The 8,388-nt window shown below is 39.0% G+C and overlaps 1 long non-coding RNA gene across 1 annotated transcript; it reads left to right on the forward strand.

Moving 5' to 3' along the window:
- The first annotated feature begins 462 nt into the window (after window positions 1–462).
- Window positions 463–5,209, forward strand: LOC110330219. Its single transcript, XR_002380944.1, has 3 exons — window positions 463–790; window positions 3,291–3,416; window positions 4,934–5,209. It is a non-coding gene; the product is annotated as an uncharacterized LOC110330219 (long non-coding RNA).
- The last annotated feature ends 3,179 nt before the right edge of the window (window positions 5,210–8,388 follow it).

Genomic DNA, 8,388 nt, shown 5'->3' on the forward strand with positions numbered 1-8,388 from the left:
AATCTCAAGGCTGCTAGCCATGGCTATCATCTCATATCTTTTTCTTACCACACTGACCATCTTTCAGGATATGACCCAGGACTTTTTGCACAATAGCTATAGAGTGCAATTCTTTAGATATCAACGGCTGAGTGTGGACCATTCTAGACAAGCAGACTACAAAGAGTCTCCAGCTGCATGGATCATTTGATAAAAGCATCTTAGCAAGCCTGCAAAGTCTTGGTCATGGGTCTTTCTTGTACTGGTGGTAATCAGCAGTAATGATGCAGACACAATTGCTCCATGCATGTCCCTGGCACTGACTTTGGATCTCCAGTAGCTAATGTAAAAAGCCAGGAACAGAAGTGCACTAGTAGAGCAGAGATGGGCAAATCCCTGAAGCTTATTGGCCAGCTAGTCTAGTGACATTAATGAACTCCATGATCAGTGACAAACTGTCAAATAATTTCTCGTGAGGTTCCTAAAGCTCCTTGCGACTTCCGAGTAGACTCGGCCGATTGACGAGCTTTGAAGTTTCCTCTGGATTGGGCTGCCCTTGTTGATTCCTGTGTGGTGTCTGCGGAGTAGACTGGACTGCCGCTACTTATCTAAAACATGAATTTTTGTGTGTTATTTTGTTTGTAGCTTGATGATGTGCTCCGTGATTGTGAACTTTGTAGATGACAACATCTTGCCACAGCACAAATGTGTGCATGCTCACGTGTGACTTAAGACTCACAGCATTGTGCAACTTCCCGTTCCCTTCCAGGCACAAGGAGTCAAAGTGGCACCGTGGTTATGTGTGCTCATGGTGAGCTGGTATACGAAAAATAGCAAAAGTCAATAGCTTGAACCCACCACTGTAGACAACAGGCGGTTCATGTTCTTCAGATGACAGCTAAGTCTTGTTGATGATCAATAAGTCAATCACACCCCAGTTGCACCTAGCCTTGTGCTTCAGACTGTTACCAGTTGAGATGTGAAAGGTCTCAAACCCCACTTTCTATTGACTTGTCAAAGAATTTTCATAACGAAGTAAACATAGTCTCTTGTCAATTTTTTTTCTTTTCAGGCCAAGTATGACTTCTACAAAGTCTCAAGAGAAAACAGAACCCATGTGATAGAGGACAGGATCCAAGTTAAATCGCTATAGTTCTTGTTTGCTTCAAGTGTTGTGCTTAACTTTCTGGGCATCGCCTGAACATTTTCAAAATTGCATATCTGAAGGCATAAATTCTTCTTAACCTCTTTTAATAAGGATTCAAGCTCCCCTCTAGCCCACCTCTCACCAGAGGTAGTGAAAAAGAAAAGTTATTAGGACACAGGGGAAGTAGACCTGTTTAGAAATGGTTCTTTGGGGGCAAGTCTAATCTTGATTGTCAAGATATCAGTAGTCTAGTCGTCTAGCCAAACACCAACATGAATCTTTATTCTTTAAAATTACTTACTTTAATTTTTGAGATTTTAAGTACATCCTTTTCCCCTTCCTATTCCTTACTGCAAATCCTTACACATACCCTTCCCTGCTCTTTTTCAAATTAAGATTTTTTCCATTATTTTTATTAGTTTTGAAGCACTTGGGACTTTAGGCTACAACCCCAACTCTGGGTGAATTCCCTTAACTTGCACAAAACACTTAAGATATGAAAAACCTAGAAAGTGGGTGCCTAACTTTGACTACTCTGCAGCAGTTGTAGCTGTTATTTGTTTACTTGTTTGGTGTCTTCATTTTTATTAATCTTTTCAATTAATTAATTAAGCACAAAATTTGGGTTGAGTTGCTACTATCATATAATTCTCTTATTTTATTTCTTTTCTGTTATTTTATTCATTTGAATTGATTATAGCTCTTTCCACTTTCTTCCCTCTTCTTTCTTCCCTTCTTTCTGCTCCCCACCCCTCTCCTATTCCTTTTCTCCCCTTTTATTAAAAATAGATTCTTTTCTTATACACAATATACTGATTATACTTTCCCTTCCTTTCACCTCTTCTATTGCCATGTAGCCCAAGCTGGCCTTGAACTTGTGTATCACTAGGCTGGCCCTCAACTTCTTTAATTTCAAGTTCTTTGTTTTACTAACATGTATAATTTGAGTCTTAAATTCTTCTCTAAGCAATTTGACCATAGCCTTTGACTTTCTATATATAGAATTTTTTATGCTATTAAGCAGTATTAATTTCAATTATGATTTATTTTTGCTCTTGTACTTAATGTATGCCTAAATGTTTTTAGCTTTGATTAATACCTCAATTATATTTTGGTACAATACGTGGTCTGTGTGTTGCTGATTATTTTTTTTTAAGGTGTAGGTATTTGTTTTACAGTTTTGCACAGGGTAGGGTTTTCTTTCCTAGACATTCTGTCTTCTCCACTTGTTACAGAGCTTACCATTCGTATTCATACAAACTGAATGCTGTCTATTCATACAGATTTTTTTTCTTGACTTATCAAAACATCAGCCCCCCAAAGCAATTGCTTTCCCGAGGGGCATTCTGAGATTAACTGGAACACAGCTACTCCTTTACTTTTTGGATGTGCTGCTGGCCACTGCCTCTTTCATCTCTGGTGGATGAGCTACACTGTTTTCCTTCCTGGTTCTGGCATTTTCTGTTCCAAGTCTATGGCACTGTCACCAATATTTCGTTAGTTGACATCCCCTTGGTTTGAGGTGATGATACCCCCTCTGTCTAGATTTTTCCTTGAGACACATAGGTACAGGTGAATTAGAAGACAGACATAAAGTACAAGTCATAATATCTTTGAACTTTGAGTGCTAGTACAGATAAGATTACAAAAAAAAAAAAAAAAAATACAATGCCCGAAGGAGTTTGAATTTTAGAAAAAAACTTTAGAAGGAATATTTCCAGGCTCTGCATAGGATATAAATGGGTTTTAAAACCACTTGTGGCTATATTTGAGGAATACTTTAAAAGTATTTACCTGAAAGTCAAATTGAATTTCTCATTCTTTTTTATTTGCTATATAAAACAATATTAAGTGAAATGTGCCAAGCTCTGTTATATCCTGTAGAATACGAGCCTGATTCATCCTTGGGTATGACCATCACAGATCTGTCACAACTCCAGCATCCTTAAATGTCCTTAAGCTTTTCTGGTTCCTGGGTCAGGATACCTTTGGCTCTGTAATGAGGGTGGGGAGAATCAAGGCATTCAACATCATGTCATTATATTTAATGCTGGAGGTTAGAAGACAGTGAGAGACGTAGGCAGATGGATTCTAAAACATTCTTATGGCCTTCTCTCAGCCTTATACATTCTAGCTTACCCTTCCTGTCCACCTCTTCTTCCAGGTTTCTGGTCCAGATAACTTTGGGCTGCTGCAGAAGACCCTCTCTTTGATTGCTCTGGAATCCTCACAAGCATACAACGTTAAATCCACGAAATAGGTTGCATGGGTCCAGAAACACACAACACTGGTGAGTCTTCCTACTAACCCTACTTCTGAGAAGAAATCCTGAAGAACATAGGCTGGAGTGAGTTTGTCAGCATGTTTCTTTGGGGACACTTGGGTCTCAAGGATGTCATGTCATTAGTCCAAGGTTATGTGAGTAACAGGTAGTAGTGGCAGCAGAAGAAGCAATGTCTGCCTCTTTTCTTTCTACTTCCAAAAGCTTTAGTCAGATTAATCTGTTTTATGAAATACAATACAGAAATTACACATGTGTGGAATATTAATTGATTGATGAGTGTCACATTGAAAACAAGCAAGGTAATTAATCTAATTCTGCACTGGTGATTAGGTCTCGTTAATACTATATTTAGTACGAGAGCATCTAATTTCTTTTAAGAGACATAGATAAATTGGAGGAATTTTTAGAAGGCTAACCAACCAAAGGGGGATTTAGGGAGAAGAAATGCTAATGAAACAATTCAAGTAATGAAGTATTAGGAAGAAAACCTGGGGTTCCAGTTACAAGATAAGACACCCATTACAGTTTACAAAACTGAAAACAGGGAAGTGACAGAGGAGGGAAAAGTTTAAAGGTCCATGGAACTAATTGTAAGATTACATAAACATAGCATCCTCTATTCTAGAAATGCACAAAAGCTTCACACTTCTCCAAAACTACCAGTTAAAGACTGGGCATTTCAAATCATTTCAAATACATGAGATGACCCAGACCAGTGGCCTTTTCTCCACCACTTACACATAGCTCACCAGCTCACCAGCTCCAAGACACATATCTCTTTCATGCTTTAACATACATCTTTATTTAAGTGGCATATGAAACATTGGTGTGTATAAGAATTAAATAGGTGTCTATAATGCAGTAGTTTTGTTATCAGGAACAACTCCATCAATCTACGCTTTATTTTCCTTGTCTCCCGAGTAACATAATAAAAGCACTTTTCTTATATGACTCTTTGGGGACAAGAATGAGAAAGTCCTATGGTGTGCTTAGGGAGAAGTAGTTATCTCTGGGAATAAGGGAACAGCATAGCAGGCCACATCAGAATGTGGTGGCTTAAAGCAGCAACCACTCATCTTTTCAGATCAGCACAGCTGATAAGCTCCCGGGGCCCCCTCCTGCATACCTGGCCCACTGGAGATCAGAAAGGAGGTTCTGCTCTTCGGTGATGGGCTCTTTCACTAACTCAGAGAAGTTCTTGCTTCATGTGCTCTTTGTCTCCTGGACAGTACCTTGAGCTAGCTATTATACTAATGATAGATTTTTCGTAGAATAATCTTGGAGCTGGTGGCTAGAAGCTGGTCTGTCACTACACTTATTACAGGCTGTTGGCCGAATCACACCACAGAGTCAGCCTAGGAGATACTCTGTTTCATAACAACAGGAGCTGCAGAGGGGATGGATGGATGGATGTGGAGCTTGGGATGTTCCAGCAGCTTCTAAAAATCAATCTGCCATACACAGGTCCTGGCCTATAGCAAATGCTCTGCAAATGGTACTTTTCATTGCTGTTATTAACCAAGGTCCTCGAGAATTATAGAGAAAGTTAACTGGATTCAGTCCAGTTTGGTGGGAGGGAAAAACATGGAGGGATTGTTTTTGACGTGACTTGATGGCCCCAGTGTATATAATTATATCCATTTGGAGTCTTTGAAGCACTGGGTCTCAGAGTAGAAGAGATGAAGACATTCAAATCCAACTCATCTCTCTTGACATGTTCAAAATCATCTGGCAGAAGAACAAGGATATCCAGTTTTCATAGCAATGGTCTTTTAAAAATAAACTTCTAATTCTCCTCCAAGTACAGTTAGAAGGGTAAGAGAAAAGTTCTTTTTTGTTTTTTTTTTTTTAAAGCAAAATACAACAGATGAACACAAGTCAATCCTATAAGCTCTTAAGTGTTCAATCATAAATCCATATTCATTCATTATGCTACTCTGAATGTAAACCTTGTCTCTGAGAATTCAGAAGTTCTTTTTAGTGATGACTAAATATTGGATGGTACCAAGAATAGCTCCCCATTTTTCACAACAGCCATCTATATTCCACTTGCACATTTGTGTGAGATAGGGAGCCTTTATTGAGCCTTGGTACCAATGGGCAGCATGTGAAATTCAGATTCCCTTTGCTTTCCAAGGAGGAGTGGGCAGGGGTACATTTCTGTTACTTTAGAAGTAAAAACGATGAATACGAGCCATTTGGTATTTACATACCTGCCAAACTGGTTTCACTATCTCAAAGAATAAATGTGGAATTATAGGACACTAATTACATTTATTTTCAAATAAAATCATGCCATCCACAAGAACAATGTTCAGATCTCTAGTAAAGTCATCTATTAGTTTCTCTCTGCAGGAGCACCATTCACACCATGCCTTATACATACGACTATGGGGCTGACTTTATGTGTGCTGTTTGCTTATGTATTCTTACCTGCACATTTACTGGAGTACTGCCAGAGATGGCTGGTTGTTTCCTGCTCCCTGGAGCTGAAGGAAGCCTGTCAGGGTGACCTGGGTGCCTTGTTTGTGTTCCTTACAGTGCCTCACAGCATTGAACCTGCAGCTGGCTGTCAAGGAAATGTCTATGTAAGACTAGCCTCTAGCTAGTTTCACTGTCTAAGAACCTTAGGGCTTCAGATTCCCACAGAACCTATCTTTTGTTTCTGTCTTGACTCCACTTTTATCTCCTTTCCATTGCTTATCCCCTCTTCTAGTGCATGCACACAGGCAGCTGATACTGTTTTCTTATCTTGGGAGATGAGCTTTTGCTAGCTGCCTGGTTGTATTCTCTTGCTGCTGAACTACCTTCTCTTGTTCTAGTTGCTAGCACTTGGGAATTCTGACTCAATACTCTTGGAACTTGACTTTACAAGTTTTTGATACAAGTTAGTGGGAGAGGGGGGATGTATCTTGTTATTTATAAATTCTAAAAATTGTTCTTCCAAGCCCCTTGCTTTAGGTAAGGAGTTAGAGAACAATTTTGAATTCTTAAGCCAGAGTGTCTCTTTCTTATTCATATTCAATATAATTACTTTCCAGAAGTGATGACCGTGACCAAGTGGCCAGGAGCAAGGTCAAAGAGAAAAAGGAAAATTGACCCTAAATTGTCACTCAGAGCAGGCTGACCCTTGTATAGTGATAGAGAAAGAAAAGCAGCAATGTGAGAACATGAGTAGCTTAGCAGATTTGAATTGTATAAAAATTGCACACGAGGCTGGAAAGGGATGACTGGCTTTCAACAGGAGAGTTCAGCACTTGGTAGATGGAGACAGGAAAAATGTCCTGGTTGTATTGGTACCTGCTATGTCCATATACTTTTTAATGGGATGCATGACTGATTCACTACTTCAACAGACAATAAGAATGCTGATTCTAATATCAAAACAAAGGAAATGAGGGCTTTGGGTTAGAACCATAAAATTTTAAACATCTTATTTGCAGAGCTGAGTAGAGTCAAATGGGTACACATTATAGGAAGACAGAGGTGTCAAGCCTTTATCTTATAGCTACCATCAACAGCTATAGGTGTTCTTAGGAAGGTGTCCATTCTACAAAGGGACTTAATGAAATCAGAAGTCTGTACAGTAAAGAAATCAGTTGAGTGAAATGACAACCTAGGGAATTTGACAGAGTATTAACGTCTATAGTGTACAAAGAACTAAAAATCACAGTGTGAAATCAGAAAGCTCAAAAAGAGGGCTCATAAAGTGAACAGATAGTTCTCAAAAGATGAAATACAAACAGCCCCCAAAAGAGGAAAGAATGTTCAACTTCACTAGCCATCAGAGAAACGTAATCAGAACCTTATTGAAATTCTATCTCACTCCAGTAAGAATAGCAGTCATTGAGAAACAATAACAGTAAATTCTAGTGAGACCCAAAGGGAAGTCTTGTATGGTGTCACTGGAATATAAACTGGTCCAGCTACGATGGAAGTTAGTGTGGCAAGAGTCTCAAACTAAAATAAAAGAAATAGTCTACCATTTGATCCAATAGTACCTCTTCTGGGTATTTGCACAAAGGGCTCCCAGTCAACAGATTACAAAAATATTTCCACATTAATATTTATTGCAATATTTTTCAGAATATATAAATTATGAAGACAATATAGGTATCCAGTATCAAAAGAGTGGGTAAGAAAGTATGGTGTATATATATATGGTGGGTATTTTTTCACATACAAAGAAGGAAAATTGTACAGTTTTCAAGAAAATAGCAGAAACTTGGAATAACTATGTTAAGTCAACATTATTTAGTCAGTTTCTTGTGCTTGTGGTTTCTAGATTTTCTTAGAGGCCTAAAGTCACATATGCAGACATGAAGCTCTGCAGGAGGCCAGAAGGACTTGACAGGGAAAGAGACTGTGAAAGGGAAGGTTGGATGGAAACGGGAGAGGGATATGCTCAACATACAATGTATAGTTGTGTGAAAATAAATAATAAAATTCAACATGGAAAAACAGCTTGAAAAGTTTATTCAGAGTAACCTACGCAGCTGTCAACTCATTCAGTGGGGGTGTCATCGAAATGAGGCCATTGAAAAACGCCAAGTATATCTGTTGCTCAGCTGTGTGACTTCCCAATTTAGTGGATTTTGCCATTCCTTTCCTGAGTATGCATGTTTGAATGCAGGTGGGCGTAGGTGCATGTCTGAATGCATGCATACACGTGCACATGTATTTGGAAGCTTGGGGTTGATGTCAGGAATCTTCTTTGCTGTATCTTCCAGTTTTTGATTGGATATTTAATTTATTTACATTTCAAATGCCTATCTTCCATTTTTATCTTTAAGACAAGGTCAGTTAGTGTGACTCTCATTTTACCCACACACGAAGCTTGTCTTGTAGCCAGCTTGCTCTGGAGATCCTCTGCCTCTTGAGGGTCTGCGTTAGAGGTGGCCATGGCCACAGGGTATTTCTGCAAGTTCCAACTATCTGACCACCTTGTCCTTCTACTTCCGTAGCAGACTCTTTGAAC

Source organism: Mus pahari, chromosome 13 (assembly GCF_900095145.1).
Source record: "Mus pahari chromosome 13, PAHARI_EIJ_v1.1, whole genome shotgun sequence".
NCBI lineage: Eukaryota > Metazoa > Chordata > Mammalia > Rodentia > Muridae > Mus > Mus pahari.